This window comes from Carassius carassius, chromosome 49, assembly GCF_963082965.1.
Source record: "Carassius carassius chromosome 49, fCarCar2.1, whole genome shotgun sequence".
Classification (NCBI taxonomy): domain Eukaryota; kingdom Metazoa; phylum Chordata; class Actinopteri; order Cypriniformes; family Cyprinidae; genus Carassius; species Carassius carassius.
In genome coordinates this window covers 266,755-282,991 of record NC_081803.1, presented here as the reverse complement: position 1 = coordinate 282,991, position 16,237 = coordinate 266,755, and the positions used below count along the sequence as shown (strand labels likewise).

The window sequence follows — 16,237 nt, the reverse complement described above, 5'->3', positions numbered from 1 at the left end:
AAAGCATTTGCATGTGATAGTAAAGGTAGAAGTTAAACTGCTGTTTAATGACAGACTGAATGCTTTTATAAAATTGTGTACCTGAGTGCCTTGAAATACAGTTTCAGGGAACAGAGAGTTCTGTGAATGATTCGCTGTAGATGTGTACTACATTTAAAGGAATCGTTCACTCACAAATAAAAATGTGCTGAATATTTACTCACCCTCAGACCATCATCCAAGATGTAGATGAGTTTGTTTCTTCATCAGATTTGGACAAATTTATCATTGTATTACTTGTTTACCAATGGATGCTTTGCAGTGAATGGGTGCCGTCAGAATGAGAGTCCAAACAGCCAATTACAGCAGTGATTCTCAATCATCGTGGCCAAGACAATATTCCAAAGCCCTCCCATCTGAAGATGATATTTAAAAATAAACTCATAAATATGATGTTAATGTTGTACAACTTTATTTGTAGTGTTTTTTGTTCAGTGTTATAATTAAGATTGCATAGATAAAACTGAATATAAGTTTTATAACTATTTAATATAGAATTAGCAGTAGAATTTATCCTGTGACAATCTGGTGTATTCAAGCTCTTTTGTGGAATTGCATTTCCTACAGTTGTAGGAAATCCAGTGTAGTACTCCAGTAGCATAAATTGACATGTTTTGAGATTTCTTCTTGGTTGTGTACCATATCTATGTCAAGTAAATATGACGACTTATACCTTCAGAGGCCAAAACAGCATTGTATTTTCTTTCAGAGTACAAATCCTGGGCTGGAGACTGTCGAACAACATCACTCTGTTCACCGCTGATAGATAGATAGATAGATAGATAGATAGATGGATGGATGGATGGATGGATGGATGGAGCGACTGTACATTGATTTGTCATGTGAGCAAACGATCAGGAGATGCACATCATATCCAACTGTCCTGTCTGTACATGGGAGAAACACAAAAGAAAATTGGTAAGCTTTTTTTTTTTAATGCCCAAGCAAATTTATTTAGCTCTAAAATCATACAGTACAGTGCAGAGGTCTGAGACCATATTTTGAAATATGTACAACGAAGGTTATGACTGAAAATAAATATATGAAGACAATATTTTAATTTATGTAATTGAAAAATGCAAAACAGAAGCTCTATTACATTTTTTTTATGTTTTGATATATAAGACTGTAATGTTCACCAAGGCTGCATTTATTGATGAAAAATACAGAAAAAGCATTAAAATTGTGAAATAATATTACAATTTAAAAGTTTTCTATGTGAATCTATGTTAAAATGTAATTTATTTCTGTGATGCACAGCTGTATTTTCAGCATCATTACTCCAGTCTTCAGTGTCATGTGATCTTCAGAAATTATTCTAATATACTGATTTACTGCTCAAGAAACATTTCTGATTATCAAGGTTGAAAACAGTGATAGAATTTTTTAAGGATTCTCTATAAAAAAGAACATCATGTATATGGAATAGAATCTTTTGTAACAATATACATGACTTTACTGTCACTTTTAACCAATATGATGCACCCTTGCTTAAATTCAAAAGATATATTCCTGTAGCTTAACTGGTGGAGCACAGCATTTGTAATGCCAATATAGATAAACCTTTAAGTCAATAATGTTTTTTATCTGAAGAGAGGAAAAAATCAAAAATTGTACTGTGCATAAAATTGTGTTAGAAGATATGAAATATGGTGCATTCCGAAAGTATTTAGACCCCTTCATTTTATCACAATTTATATGTTTTAAATGTCAAACAGCTGATAAAACATTACAATAATCCACAAGTAATTTTTACTTTTAAACCGCTGTTTCTGTATAAGATACGAGTCCTCTGTCCATAATATTACTTTCTCTAGTAAAAAAAAAAAAAAAGGTTGGCTCATCTGAGTCAGGAGATAAATCTGCACAGATCAAGCACTGCTTACACACCAAAACAGCTCTTAACAATTAAATGCATTGGTGATTTTTGATGTGAGAAGACAACAGGAGATGGACTTTTTCACTGGAGGAAGTTTAAATAATGAATTATGGAGTCATATTTTGACCAGAAGTAGCAGTTTAAAGTTAAAATGCCTTAAACAAGCAGCTTTTCTCATCTCCAGATGTGAACTGGTGTACTGGAGTGGTGTGGATTACTTGTGGATTATTGTGATGTTTTTATCAGCTGTTTGGAATCTCATTCTGACGGCACCCATTCACTGGTGAGCAAGTGATGCAACGCTGATGAAACAAACTCATCTACATCTTGGATGGCCTGAAGGTAAGTAGGCAACACTGTCAGCAACTGTTCTTTTTTAGGTGAACCATTTCTTCAATGATTTAGATTAATTTAGGGAAGTAATGGGTTAAATTCGAATTTACCATTATTAATTTTACTCCAACACAATTGTGGCATCAGGAAACACAAGGAAGTACGGAACAGAAGGGCTGGTTAGTCTGTTGTATTGCTCTGTTTTGACTCATAGGCGGCGCTGTTTCTTAGTTTTCTGTCCACTAAGCGCACAGTGGGAGTGTCCGTCTCATTCAAGCGGGTTCCTTCTCCAACGCTGCTGTCATTTACAAGCAGAAAAGACACAAAGGGAGATCACTGATGAAGGTGCAAAGCTTCCCTCGCGTGAGAGCTGGATGTGTGCTGTGACCGTGTTCTCTGATGTCTGGCGCAGGTGCATCATTTCCCGCATTGATCAGCTGAGCCTCGACCATCAGCATCAGCATCAGCATCAGCATCGGGCGGTAAGAGTTATCCATAGAAACATTCATACCAATACAGCAGTCCACATTTATGAACTCCATGATACATCTCAGAAAACTGATTTATTAATCAGCCTGAATAAGTAAAGAAACCAATTTACCTGCAGCCTGAATGGATTTTCTTTTGAAAGGTTTCTTAAATGGTAATACTGCAGTTTTCTTTCTTTCTTTCTTTTTTTAATAATCTTTGATGGATTGGGGCTTTTTTATACACTATCTTAGACATATTACAAGGTTATAAGCAGACAGTTCCGTGTTTTGTGAATCACCTATCAGATGCCTGTTTTCTGCTGTAGTCGGCTGTAGCCTACAGCCGGGAACATCGTGATCTTTACCGTCACAGACAAGCCTTACAGGAATGCAGTGCAAACTGTTGAACATTTTAGCAGGTACTTCATATTCATTCTGTTTTGACCTTCCTTTATAAGCAATGCAAAATCAATGAGTCACTTACAGTCGTGCAAATGTGTAAGTCTTTCATTGCAGTGCATACGCCCATGTGAATTAGAATTCATAAAACAGTAGTTCCGGTTCTTTGTTCTGATTGGATGAACCCGGTTCGTAAATAATAAGCGCACAATGTGAATGCACATTTTCTATTAATGCTCCTAAAGTGTTTTTGCAACCATAAACAGACAATAGTTGATATATGACATGGAAGAATTATTATTAATATTACTGTTACTATTCATTTAACATTGGTGTCTTATATCATATTAAGATTTTTTATTTTTATTTACATTTTGTTTTTTAGAAGAGGTACTCGGCTTTGCATATTACTTATTTTACACATGACAAATCACTACAGCACACATGAGTGGGCTTATTGCTTCAAAGGTGTTGTAAGCATTGTTTTTAAACCACACATATCATGTTCTTTTTTTACAAGAGCCAATGATGTATAGAATATTTTCTAAATCCATGTTATCATAATTTTAAATCAAAATGCCAAATCTTGATTTAACGTTGAAACTACAGACTTCTCTCTGAGAATTAAGTCCTGGTTTGTAACAGAGAACTGCTACAATTACAAATGACAATGGGCAGGGTGATTATCATTAGCTAAACTAAAACTAAAACCATTAAAAAATGTTATATATAATTTAAATTGCAGCCAAAGACAGGATAGTTGTATGCAGTGCAGATGAATAGGTCAGGCCTGTCTGAACAGAGAAAACTGTACTGTAGCCTACAAAATCAAAATCATGCTGTTGCCTCCTGATCTTCTCCAAAGCTGTGCGCTCAGATTCATAATCATAATAAAGTATTATATTGATATTTCAGATTGGCATCAGTGAGAATATATGACAGAAATACCTCTTTTTCTAGGATTACATTTTGATTCTGTCACTTGCATAATGAATATGCAATTTTGCATTTAATAATTGAGATTTATCATCTCACAGACTGTGGGAAAGTTTAAATGGACTGTCTTATGAGAGTCAGATTAGACAATAGAAACCACATGATTAATAAATTAATGCAAAACTCTATTGATTGAGAACTTTTCTGTTATCAAATATATTTTTTACATTGATGGCCTGCTACAGTATCAGTAAAAGAGAAAGAAACTTTCAATTAAATGACCACAGTCTTGATTTGGTCATATTCGTTGACCACAACTGTAAATTTCTTTTGTGAAAGTAATAAACAAAATGTAACACTTTAAGTATGGATTCTTTTAAAACTTTCATGACCCTCCAAAGGTCTGCTGTTTGAGAGAGCAAAACAAAACAACATAAAACAACACAAATAAAAGGAAAACAAAACAACACAACACAGAAAAGTAAAACAAAACCATATAAAACAAGACAAATCAAAGGGAAACAAAACCACACAAAACAAAACACAGAAAAGCAAAACAAAACAACATAAAACAACACAAATCAAAGGAAAACAAAACAACACAACACAGAAAAGTAAAACAAAACCATATAAAACAAGACAAATCAAAGGGAAACAAAACCACACAAAACAAAACACAGAAAAGCTAAACAAAACAACATAAAACAACACAAATCAAAGGAAAACAAAACAACATAACACAGAAAAGTAAAACAAAACCATATAAAACAACACAAATCAAAGGGAAAAAAACACTGAAAAGTGAAACAAAACACATAAAACAACACAAACAAATGGTAAAACATGTTTAAATGGCTAGTTTTATTGGGTTGGTTAAGCAAAAAATCGATACAACTATTTTTATTTTTCCAATCTAGCCAAATATTTTGTTTTGTTGTGTGTACTGCTGATTATTGTCTCATTTTGTAGAAAGATGTGACTATAGGTTTTGACTGAGAACTGGCATGGTTTATGTAAGGTATTATATGTGACATGCCACATCCAAAAATGATCCAGACTACATTAAATATGGTTCACTTGCATTCTGCTGAAATAAGAAGTTTTAATTAAAGCTTTCTGGAACAAAAAAAAAAATGCTTTTATAGAACATGACTTCTGCTCTGTCTTGATCTTCTATACATCTAGTCAATCAGTCAATCAGATAACAGTAGCTTCAGGCATATTTGACAGCGGCTACATTTGCATTGCCTTCTCATTGTCCCTATAAGTGCTTATTTGTCTGGTTAGCAGATCAGAATGGAAAGTCACCATGTTTTTTTTTTGTAATCATCTCTTTGGTCACAGTGTAGCAGGGGAGGCAGATATCATCTTTGGCCCGCGGCGTGACATGTGAGACATGCAGTCAGGAGAGAAGATCAGTCAGCAGATACTCACATCACATCACATCACATCGTCTAAACACCTCAGTGAGACTTTGTGTTAACATCCCACCTCACTGTTTAAATCTTCCAGAAACTTTAAGACACTACTGTCAGGATTTACTAAAGAAACATTTGTGAAGAAAAGGCGTGGACAGTTATTTTTGCAGCTGACCTTATTACATGTGCATTTATAAGAGTTTTTAATTTGCTCAATGTCAGTAGATCAAGCACAGATTTTTCCATCCCTATCAGGGTTTTTATGAGATTACAGCACTCTCACGCTAATTAGTAAATCTGGCCCTAAATTCATAATCAAACGTTACTAGCATTATGTTTATAGTGTATAGCCAGAGGAGAACTGGAGGCCTGGTGTAGCCTAAGGTCGTTTTATTTCTTCATTATCCAACATCAGATGGACTATTTCATTTAAAGCCACAGTTGCCTTTGGTTTGCTCACCAGTGGACTAAAGATAAGTGATATGGCATGATTTTCTATCAGCTCCTTGATGAAACTGCTTCGGGGTGAGCGATATGACCATCATAACAGTGATACACATCATCTTATATTAATTCTGACTGAAAATGGGTTTGTCACTACACCAAAATATATCTCCCAGCTCTAAACTGCTAAATTGTGCCCTATAAAACATTAAAGCACTATAGACCTTATCAGCATTTTAACTTATTACAGTAAAGAACTTAATACAATTACATTGTCTTGACTTTGCTTAAGTCTTCAAGAAACTATATCGTTTAAATGTTTGGGATCGGTAAGAAGCCTCTTCTGCTCACCAGGGCTGTGTTTATTTGATCAAAAATAAAGTAAAAACAGTAATAGTGAAATATTATTCTAATTTAATACGACTGTCTTCTGTGTGAATATATTGTAAACTCTAATTTATTCCTGTGATCAAAGCTGTATTTTCAGCATCAATCCTTCAGTCTTCAGTGTCACATGATCTTCAGAAATCATGAAGATATGATGATAAGAAACACATATGAATATCGTGTTGTACTGCTTATATTTTTGAGGACATACTTCCTGATGATTGTTTGGTGAATATAATTTTTTATTTTTTTATTTTTTATTGTCACTTTTGTTCAATTAAATGTCTTTCTTGCTTAACAAAAGTATTATTATTTTTATTTTGTTTAATCTTATTGATCCCAAACTTGGACTTGAGACAACACATCAGACCCTGCAACCAGTACAAAATATACGAAAAAAATAAATAAATAAATAAAAACACTCTCTGGCTATGAATACAAAAAAATAAATAAAATAAAAACACACCCTTGCTGTGAATGGAGGAGACAAAAACATTCTGGTTGTAATGTAAACATTTATGACTATTTACTGAAACCTAGTCTTCATAATTGTTTTGTAAGTGGGCTCTTGTGTCCTTCATCACACTGCCTAGCTCTCTTCTTATCTGTTCAGTTATCTGAGATTCATATTTGGATCTTGATTGCACGAGGAGGATTTAGTTGACAAATGTCAACAGCTTGAATTAAATCCGCAGACAAATCCTGGTGGAACTTTAGTGAACCCAAGACCAGTTCGCAATTTAGTCTGTGAATTACAGTTTGTACTTTCTGGTTAGCAGAGTTAGTCACCCAAATATGACAATTCTGTCATTATTTACTCGCATTCCACGATGAAGCAATATTCACGTGTTGGCTGTTTTCCATTATTTTTATTTTATTTTTCCAAGTAGAACATTTAAAAAAAATCTGTTCATGTGACCTGCATTTAAAAACAAGTCAGCTGCATAAAGATTCGTCACATTTTCTCCTTTAGTGTTCTAGAAAATCTGAGAATGCAGGTTGATAGAATCACAAGCTTTTTTAAGAAAATCGCACTGTTTCACAATCTAGTTCTTCTTCAATATGATCCAGGAACAAAACAAATCATCTTTATTTGGTGCTAAGCACAGAAATCTGGTCATGTACCATTGAGTGAGTGATCGCACTATTGTTATTCAGGACAAAACAAGAGTATTCTAGGATTGCTTTAATACCAAGGCTGTGAAATTGCATTTTCCGCTCAAACCATTGCATTTCGATGTGTGTTACAGCTGGCCGTTAAGCTGTGTGTTTGTAGTTAACACTGCAGGATGCTCAGGAACGTCCTAATCCAATCTAGCCTCCATATGTTTCTCTTTAAGAGATCCTCCCAGGCTGAAGACCTTTAGTCTGTGTGATGTTCAGAAATTCCTTGTATCATTGTATCTTGGCACCTGTCCCTGAATGTTTGTGGCATTGCAGCTTTAATTCAGTTTTGACCTTTGCAGAAGAACCAAACATACTTTTGTTCATTAAGTTATACAGCATCTCGCGGGGTTTGAATTGCTGTAAATTATATTAAACAATGTAAAATATTCAATGGTTGCTTTTCTAAGGCAAGCATCACTTATAATTCTGTAAGTATTAATCTTGCAACATGAAAAACGTAATTCTACCTTTTGCAAAACTCCAAAAACATACTTTTAATTCCTTTCCGATTCCAAGAGGAATGAACGCTAGTGATAGGAAAACACCAACTGCTTTTATTCCTTTTTCCAGTGGTGTCAAAAGTATTGACATTCATTACTTAAGTAGAAGTATAGATACTAGGGTTTAAAAAGACTTTTGTAGAAGTTGAAGTATCAACTCAAGCTTTTTACTCAAGTAAAAGTGTAAAAGTACTGGTTTAAAAAACTACTTAAAGTATAAAAGTAAAAGTAATGTAAGGGGAAAAAATGCCATTTAGAACAAAAGCTTATGCCGCGCCACAGGGGCCTATTGTGCACTACCCCACCTCCTCAAAAAAACATTATTCTAAAAGCCATAGGCCATAATGACTATAATGTTATATTAAAATGTTCATGTTGAAAAATTTGGGATGCACTAGGCTACCTGTTTCAGCCGCATATATGCCCATTGAAAATGAACGTACTTTAGTACAATGCAAATACATTAAAGAACTAGAGATATGATGACTAGTTGCCTAGGGTGACCATATGAGCCATTTTCCCAGGACGCGTCCTTGCCAGAATTTCTATATTGCCTAAAACATCCAAAGTAGTTTGACCAATATATGCGCAGCCGGGGCCCCACCCTGGAGCCAGGCCCGGGGTTGGGGCTCGTATGCGAGCGCCTGGTGGCCGGGCCTCCCCCCACGGGGTCCGGCCGGGCTCAGCCCGAAGGAGCGACGTGGGGCCGCCTTCCCGTGGGCTCACCACCTACAGGAGGGACCGTAAGGGGCCGGTGCTTAGACAATCGGGTGGCAGTCGAAGGCGGGGGCCTCGACAGCCCGATCCCTGGACACGGAAACTAGCTCTAGGGACGTGGAACGTCACCTCACTGGCGGGGAAGGAGCCCGAGATTGTGCGTGAGGTAGAGAGGTTCCGACTAGCGATAATCGGACTCACCTCTACACACAGCTTGGGCTCTGGTACCACACTCCTCGAGAGAGGATGGACTCTTCACCACTCTGGAGTTGCCCAAGGTGAGAGGCGGCGGGCTGGTGTGGGTTTGCTTATAGCCCCCCAGCTCAGCTGCCATGTGTTGGAGTTTACCCCGGTGAACGAGAGGGTCGCTTCCCTGCGCCTTCGGGTCAAGTTGGTCTCCCACTGTCGTTTGTGCCTACGGGCCGAACGGCAATGCAGAGTACCCAGCCTTCTTGGAGTCTCTGGGAGGGGTGCTGGAAAGTGCTTCGACTGGGGACTCCGTCGTTTTACTGGGGGACTTCAACGCCCACGTGGGCAACGACAGTGACACCTGGAGGGGCGTGATTGGGAGGAACGGCCCCCCTGATCTGAACCCGAGCGGTGTTCAGTTATTGGACTTCTGTGCTAGTTACAGCTTGTCCATAACGAACACCATGTTCAAGCATAAGGGTGTCCATCAGTACACGTGGCACCAGGACACCCTAGGCTGTAGGTCGATGATTGACTTTGTGGTCGTTTCATCCGACCTCCGGCCGTATGTCTTGGACACTCGGGTGAAGAGAGGGGCGGAGCTGTCAACCGATCACCACCTGGTGGTGAGTTGGATCCGATGGCGGGGGAGGAAGCTGGACAGACTCGGCAGACCCAAACGTACTGTGAGGGTCTGCTGGGAACGTTTGGCCGAGTCTCCTGTCAGAGAGATCTTCAACTCCCACCTCCGGCAGAGCTTCGACCGGATCCCGAGGGAGGCTGGAGATATTGAGTCCGAGTGGACCATGTTCTCCACCTCCATTGTCGAAGCGGCCGCTCGGAGCTGTGGCCGTAAGGTTTCCGGTGCCTGTCGAGGCGGCAATCCCCGAACCCGGTGGTGGACACCGGAAGTAAGGGATGCCGTCAAGCTGAAGAAGGAGTCCTATCGGGCCTGGTTGGCTTGTGGGACTCCAGAGGCAGCTGACAGGTACCGGCAGGCCAAGCGGACTACAGCCCGGGTGGTTGTGGAGGCAAAAACTCGGGCCTGGGAGGAGTTCGGTGAGGCCATGGAGAAGGACTATCGGTCAGCCTCGAAGAGATTCTGGCAAACCGTCCGGCGCCTCAGGAGAGGGAAGCAGTGCCCTACCAACGCTGTTTACAGTAGAGGTGGGGAGCTGTTGACCTCAACTGGGGATGTCGTTGGACGGTGGAAGGAATACTTCGAGGATCTCCTCAATCCCGCTGTCACGTCTTCCATTGAGGAAGCAGAGGCTGAGGGCTCAGATGTGGACTCGTCCATAACCCAAGCTGAAGTCAACGAGGTAGTCAAGAAACTCCTCGGTGGCAAGGCACCGGGGGTGGATGAGATCCGCCCTGAGTACCTCAAGTCTCTGGATGTTGTGGGGCTGTCTTGGCTGACACGCCTCTGCAGCATCGCGTGGCAGTCGGGGACGGTGCCTCTGGGATGGCAGACCGGGGTGGTGGTCCCTCTTTTTAAGAAGGGGGACCGGAGGGTGTGTTCCAACTACAGGGGGATCACACTTCTCAGCCTCCCTGGGAAAGTCTATGCCAGGGTACTGGAGAGGAGAATCCGGCCGATAGTAGAACCTCGGATTCAGGAGGAACAGTGTGGTTTTCGTCCAGGCCGTGGAACACTGGACCAGCTCTATACCCTCTACAGGGTGCTGGAGGGTTCATGGGAGTATGCCCAACCAGTCCACATGTGCTTTGTGGATTTGGAGAAGGCATTCGACTGTGTCCCTCGCGGCGGCCTGTGGAGGGTTCTCCGGGAGTATGGGGTCCGGGGCCCTTTGATAAGGGCTATCCGGTCCCTGTACGAACGGAGCAGGAGCTTGGTTCGTATTGCCAGCTGTAAGTCAGACTTGTTCCCGGTGCGTGTTGGACTCCGGCAGGGCTGCCCTTTGTCGCCGGTTCTGTTCATGATTTTTATGGACAGAATTTCTAGGCGCAGCCAGGGGCCGGAGGGGGTCAGGTTTGGTGACAACACGATTTCGTCTCTGCTCTTTGCGGATGATGTTGTCGTGTTGGCCTCATCAGGCCAGGACCTTCAGCATGCACTGGGACGGTTTGCAGCCGAGTGTGAAGCGGCTGGGATGAGAATCAGCACCTCCAAATCCGAGGCCATGGTCCTCAGTCGGAAAAGGGTGGCTTGCCCACTTCAGGTTGGTGGAGAGTTCCTGCCTCAAGTGGAGGAGTTTAAGTATCTTGGGGTCTTGTTCACGAGTGAGGGAAGGATGGAACGGGAGATTGACAGACGGATCGGTGCAGCTTCTGCAGTAATGCGGTCGATGTACCGGTCTGTCGTGGTGAAGAAAGAGCTGAGCCACAAGGCGAAGCTCTCGATTTACCGGTCAATCTACGTTCCTACTCTCACCTATGGTCATGAGCTTTGGGTCATGACCGAAAGGACAAGATCCCGGATACAGGCGGCCGAAATGTGCTTTCTCCGCAGGGTGGCTGGGCGATCCCTTAGAGATAGGGTGAGAAGCTCAGTCACCCGGGAGGAGCTCAGAGTAGAGCCGCTGCTCCTCCACATCGAGAGGGGTCAGCTGAGGTGGCTCGGGCATCTGTTCCGGATGCCTCCTGGACGCCTTCCCGGGAAGGTGTTCCGGGCACATCCCACTGGGAGGAGACCCCGGGGGAGACCTAGGACACGCTGGAGAGACTATGTCTCCCGGCTGGCCTGGGAACGCCTCGGTGTCCCCCCAGAAGAGCTGGAGGAAGTGTCTAGGGAGAGGGAAGTCTGGGGTTCTCTGCTTAGACTGCTGCCCCCGCGACCCGGCCCCGGATAAGCGGTAGAAGATGGATGGATGGATGGATGGACATGCAGGTATGTTACATAATCAACCAGTCGTGGCGTGTGATAAGGTGAGATCTAAAGAGAACGATCAGAGTAATGCAAATACACGTACATGTTAGGTGTTTGTTCGTTCATTCAACTTGAAGCGTCGCTGCGCACCAATCATTGTATGACACTTATGAATGCCATACAATGATCGATCTGCAAAGCACAAACAGCCAAAATCTGGATATTTTAGGCAATATAAAAATCCTGGTAAGGACGTGTCCTGGGAAAATGGCTCATATGGTCACCCTATAGTGGCCTATAAGTATTGTTATGGTGCAAAAAGTCAAACTTCAGAGGCATGTCATCAATAACCTTTAATGGAATGTAAATGTACATCCAAGCTTAGCTGCAGGAATCTGCGAGGGCAATGGACAAGAACATTGGTGGAGGCTAAAAAACAATTAGCCTTGTATGGTTGTCTATATACAAGAAAGATTATAGTGCTGTCAAAGTGAATGATTAATCCAAGTGATTAATCAAAAACTAAAAATGAAAAAACTCATAATCCTGATACCTTCTTGATTGATAGCTTCCTGTATTTGCTATGTCCAGTCTGTGTGTGTGGGGGGGGGGGGTAACGAGTTACAAAGTTGGTATAGCCTACTTATCACAACATTGTCAATCGCGTCGTCAATCGCAAACGATAATTTATTAAAACGTCTCACTAGCTTAATTTGTGGAGGACGAAGAGAAAGCACCCATTTGGTAAATGAGCCAGTGAGAAATAATCCAGTGCCATTTCGATACTTTTAAAACGGTACCGGCGCCTAAACGGTGCCTGAACCGATACTTTAAAAAAAAGACCCACAAAAAAACTATGGATAACATTAAAGAACATTACAAATATTTAAAATAAATACATAGCTTTCACTTTGGATGCTCTTATTTCCCAAGTTATGCTTAATCTAAGGCTAATAAATGTATTTCATAATCTGGGTCATTACTTAATACAAAAACCACACATAATGTTTCGACTGTATCTCTGTCACTCACTCTGATATTTAGTTAAGATGAGTGCTGTCTGTCTCTGTCTTTAATCAGTTCTGTGAATGACTGTATGCTCATTCTTTATAAAGTAGCAACAGTCGTTTGTAAAGTAGAGTACTGTGCAAAAGTCTAAGGCACATTAGTATTTTCACCCCAAAAAAGGGTTTTAAGCCAGTTATTTATATATATGCTGTAGTGTGTCAGTAGGAAATATCAGTTTGCCATTAATTTTATTAATAATCTAGTGCGATTTTGAATGCACAAGCAGTCTGACAACGGCGAAATGAATGTTTGGAAATGTAAACATATTTTATACTGAAACAGCAAAGTATATAAATAACTGGCCGAACACCATTCTTTAGTGAAAATACTAACGTGCCCAAGACTTTTGCACAGTAGCTGGTGTATGTATAAAGTACGTACGATTAAATTAAGTATATTTAAATAAGTGTAAGTGTTCGTTCATATGTGTTAAGGGCTAGATTTTTGCTGGAGGAAACAGCTGTTTAGTGATGAGCGGTGAACGCAGCGAAAACTTTACAGAAGATGAGAAACCGACTGCTCCCTCGTGACCTTTTGTAAACTGTATTTATGACAAAGAACTGCACAGATACGGATATTCTAACAATCTTTCGATAAACACATACCTTGTTTCCTCTGTGTTTGTTTCCGCTCGCGCTGCTCCGCCGCGGTCTGCGGATTGAAGAGCGCGCTGAAAGACGGAGAGGAGACCGGTCTGACGCCGGTTTCATATGAGACTTAAGGGGACTGACTCTGAGGCGATCACAAATTTGTATACAGTTTATGGAGCTAAATGCTACAGCCCCGCTAAAAAAGCCTAGCGATGCCCGTGCTTCTTGTGTACATTTCGGAGAACCAGGACAAACATTTCAATCGATCGCTCAGGCATTTAAAAGGCACCGAAATCTGCTTCCTCTTATTCAGTAAGGTGCATACCGGTTCCATATCCAACCTTACTTTTAAGAAATATATTTTTTGATAAACGAACCCAAAACTGGCTATGTCCTGGCTGGAGTGTGACGTGATTTGTGTCATGTGCAGGTGCGATGGATCGCGTACAAACCAATAGGGTGTCGGAATGGTATCGGTTTATACTTCTCATCCAACCACAATCAAATTCACTCCATCCGGATGGCGCGATTTGTCTGGATAGTTTTTTTTTTTTTTTTTTTTTGAATGATGACAAGCCGGAATGAAAACAAGCCGAAATGAAATAGCAGTAACGAAGCTATTTTTAAAATGTAAGGAGTAGAAAGTACAGATACTTGCGTGAAAATGTAAGGAGTAGAAGTAAAAAGTCGGCTAAAAAATAATTACTCAAGTAAAGTATAGATACCCCAAATTTCTACTTAAGTAATGTAACGAAGTATTTGTACTTCGTTACTTGACACCTCTGCCTTTTTCACACTTATGATCAGGGGTGCACTTCATTTTTTTCAGCCTGTTTCTCATAAGAGAACCTGGAGATTTGGTTTGGTCCTCACACTGCATATAGCGTGACTCATTAAATGCAACTATAAAAAATTAATTAATAATAGTTATAATATTATTACACTTTATTTATTTATTTAAAAAAAATTAAATAATAGTAAATAAACTAAATAATAGTGTGTGATAATATTATTAAAAATAAAAAGCAGTCCTAGTATTAAATACAAATGCATTTATTTTATAGTAAATAAACTTAAAAATAAAATGCTAATATTTACTACTTTGTTTGTTTGCCTCTTTAAGAAGAATCGCTTTATGTATTCCCAAATTTTAAGTCGCTTTGGAAAAAAGCGTCCCAAAAAATAAATAAACAAAAGCGTTTTCATCATATTCAAACTTAAAATCAGCAGGCTTTTATTTCGGCGGGTTACCGGCAAGTAAGTACACGCGCTTCCGGATTTAGCGTCAGTGGATGAGTGTCAGTTGTATTGTGCTTAGAAACAGTAGAAGACAAAATGCGGAAGTAATCGTGCATAGAGTCTATAGTCTAGATTTATGCTTTCAGGTTGAAAATAAAACTTATATAGTACAGTTTGTGATCTAAAATGGTAATTGTGCATTAACAGCTGTCAACCATGTCGGTACGCAAATGCGCTGTCAGAACATATTTATATAACGCATTTTTTATTTTGGTGGCGCATGCGGACCTGCGGACCACTTATGTGCACCCCTGCTTATGATGATTACTCTAAGTCGAATTTCCATATTGAGTATAAGAACAGGGTTTTGTTTCATTCAGAACTGAATTGAGAATATTTGTAGCTTTCAAAATTCGTTTTTTCAAGTTTTTTATTATTATTTTTATTTGAAAAAGTTATTTCAAATATAATAAAATTATTTAAATTTGAGGTTTATAGGGTTACATTAACAATTTTTTGTCCAGTCCTGTCGGGCAGAATGCAATAAGTCAGTCACTGTAAAATGTAATAAGTTGACATTACTAAGAAAAAGCGAGGAAACCAATTGCTAAATTCCAGTTAAAGTACAGGTGCATCTCAAAAAATTAGAATTTCATGGAAAAGGTCTTTATTTTTTGTAATTCAGTTAAATGGTGGGAAAAACAATTATCGGAAAGACTACTGACTTGACAGTTGTCCAGAAGACGATCATAAACACAGAAGGTCATTGCTGAAAGGCCTGGTTGTTAACAGAGTGCTGTATCAACACAGATAAAGACATTTTTAATGAATTCCAAGAGATTTTTGTCTCTACATTAAAAGTCCTGGTCCCAAAAGGTTACAAAGACATTATAAACTCAAATTTGCACATATTAATATCACCTTCTTGGATCTTTTAAGTTGCACGTCTCATTCCACAAAACAAGCTCTGCAAATGAAAACATTTTATATAGATTTATATTTTTAATTACAAATCATTGTGTAGTGTTCAAACGTTTTAATCGAAATAAATCTAAAAATGAAACAAATACATAAATAATAAAATTCCTGTACAACACTCCTAAATTAACATCCACATATAAACCAGCTGTGTAATCAGTAAAGTTTTCTATACTGAACACAATGAAAATAAGATAAAAATAAAGTACCATTATTGAATACATGCATCGATTAGTGACTATTTGTAGTAGTGGCTACTTGAATTTATTGAGTTTAATAACTTTATGTGCTAAAAAGTTGTCGTTACTTAAGTCAACAAGATTATTCAAAATAAGTTATAATTTTAATAGTAGGGTCATCAGTCGAGTATTGATTTAATTTGATTCTGAGAGTCAATGCATCTAACTTTTTCAGCAACAGTGTAGGACCACAAAGATTGTAAGTTGGCTTGTTGCCAAATTCTGTAAGATTTTGCATAAAAGCCGTTCTTAAAATGTCTGCTTTGAGATGCTAACATAAGTAGCTAAAACAAGTACAATACCCTAGCACCAGTGGCAGCTCAGCGTCTTTGGCTCTTTGTAGATGAATCTGTCTTGTCATTGTCAATCAGTGTGCATCCTGTTTTCGGTGGCTGTGCAGACAGTGGAAAGATTC

At 39.4% G+C, this 16,237-nt stretch overlaps 1 protein-coding gene across 1 annotated transcript in view; it reads left to right on the top strand.

Moving 5' to 3' along the window:
• The first annotated feature begins 2,491 nt into the window (after positions 1 to 2,491).
• Positions 2,492 to 16,237, top strand: part of LOC132132210 (CDC42 small effector protein 2-like) — a 31,091-nt gene continuing 17,345 nt past the window's right edge. Inside the window, exon 1 of the mRNA XM_059544529.1 lies at positions 2,492 to 2,733. The gene's annotated coding sequence lies outside the window, so the exon portion shown is untranslated. The remainder of the gene's footprint in view (positions 2,734 to 16,237) is intronic.